We start from the raw sequence: 2,324 nt of genomic DNA on the forward strand, positions 1-2,324 counted from the left end.
TATTTCTCTGGCCCCGTTTGCTGCCTTGCAGCCAAAGAAAAGCGAACAAAGTGTTCCCAAGTGCCCGTTCAGCCTCCAAACCCTGCCCTCCAGTGAGAGGCTGAGTGTCCAACTCACCCTGAGCATCCCGTGGACATCCCGGCCCCACACAAGGTCTCCCTCTGGCAGCTCCCGGGCTGGCAGCTGCCTTAAACAAAACCAGCAAACTCTTTTAGGGGCACTTCGGTACTTTCTTGCTGTGCTCCAAGAAGGAATTAGAGGGGTGAGCAGCTCCTGGCTTTCGAGGCGTTTACTGACCATCGCTCACAGCCCAGAAAGCAGCGCCTTTCGGCAGAGCCCACGCACCATCCATGAACCAGAAGTAACGACAGCAGAGCAGTGGGGTACACAGAATACATTTACATGTTTAGCAGACCGAGTACACAAAATAAATAATTCTGTACACTCTAATCGTAACGTTACAGACTAATTACAAGGGTTCAGACCTCATCCTACAAGCGTAAAGGCAGGACTCAAAAGGCAAGTCACAGATGCTTCTCCAAACGGCCCCGTTAGGAGACTGACGGGACACGATCAGAGTAACTTCCAAACCGTTCCAGCCCAGCACCGGAAATTTGGCAACCAAAAATAACAGCAAGTGCCGGAAGACCTCCGGTCCCGAGAGCTTCCCGGGAGGTGTCTTTCCGTAGTGAAAGGCAACAGGAAAACTCACGGCATCTGGCCGTGCTCGCAGGAGCTGCTCCTTTCTAACACACCTCGTCGGGGCGGGGGATCTCCTCCACGTTCAGCAGACAAACACAGCGCAACGGTATTTGCAAGAGCAGCTCGCAGCTCGCCCATCCCACAGGGATCGACAGGATTACCACGCAGCAGAGGACAGCGGGAGAAGGAAAAACTGCCATCAGGCAGGCGGAGCTCCCTCCACCCCAGGGACGCTGAGGGTGGAAGGTACCAAGCTCCACGATGCCGTTGCCACCGCATATCCCTACTGCTTCACTTTTATTGGGGGGGGGGCAAATTTACTGCTTAGTAAGGCACAGCTGATGCGTAAGCACCTTCCTCTGCAGCACCCAAAGAGCTGCTTTCTTAATCCAGGCTGAAAGAGGAGACTGAGCGGTCAGAAAAAGCACCAAAAGCCTCCCAAGAGTGGGGTAGGCGACTTGGGGCTGGGTACCCGGCACCGAGTGATACAGGCACTTTGCAGTATTTTCCAGGATGAAGCGGAGCTGGTTGAGAGGTGAGGACACAGCCACCCTCCCTGCAAACCCAAGGGCTCACACTGCGGCCAGAGAATAGTTTGCAGCTTCTCCAGAGGGCGTGATCTCCCCCCAGAGCCAATCTCAGTGTCGCTCTGCATCATTTAGAAAACTAAATTAAGTCAAACAATGGAGGTTTTAATTTACCCTACCTCAAACCCTCTGAAGCTTTAGTATCGCCACTTAAAATAGGAATATGGCCCCACACGGTCTAATAAAAGGCCTGTAACAGCCACGCCACTGGTTGTCCGAGGTGGTACAGGATCACCCTGAGCTGAGCCTGCACTGCAGGGTGCTCAAAGGGAGCCTTCGCCCACCTGCGAGGCACCACACAGATGCTTTTACCTGGCTCCAGGCCTCACCGCGGCTCCCGCAGAGCCAAATCCAGGCTCGCTGCCCAGGAGCTGCATTAACCACGATTCCTCTTCCAGTTTGTGCATTACATAGAAGTTGGCTCTATTGGTACTTCAGCCAAACACCCCGGTAGAAAACAGGATTGAGAAACGGAGCAGGGTATAAGAAAGAACGTAAACTACCAGAACTGAAAATATCTGACCTAAAAGAAGAAAACACCCAAGGAATGTAAAAGTCTGAGGGTTTCTCATTTCCAAAACAAGTACATAACACGGGCCCTATGCGGCAGTGGGTTTCCACACCACAACCGAAGCCAGCAGGTCAGAGCCCTTTTGCCTGGGCTTACTCTCACCACGAGGCTATAAAGCTGTCCCTCCCATACGGCTGCACGTTTCCAAAAACAATGCAGTCCGGGCAGGAGCATCTGGATGCTATCACAATCTCAGTGTTAAACAGCACAGATTTCACCTGGATTGAAGGAAGGTGGGGGGTTTACCACCACTGGGTTGAAATGTTGTTTTTTTACAAGCCTGAGAAGGGCGAGAAGTAAATCAAACATGGACAAGTAATTGCTGTTGTAGCAAAACACATAGAAAAATACATTATGCACTCAAAAATCTGGATGCAAGTCTGTAGACCACCTCGTGTTATTTCTGGAAGACCTTTTCACATTCATTTCCACAAGCCTCCCAAAAAAAAAAAAAAAAAAAAAAA

This window comes from Charadrius vociferus, unplaced genomic scaffold, assembly GCF_000708025.1.
Source record: "Charadrius vociferus isolate BGI_N301 unplaced genomic scaffold, ASM70802v2 scaffold621, whole genome shotgun sequence".
Taxonomy (NCBI): domain Eukaryota; kingdom Metazoa; phylum Chordata; class Aves; order Charadriiformes; family Charadriidae; genus Charadrius; species Charadrius vociferus.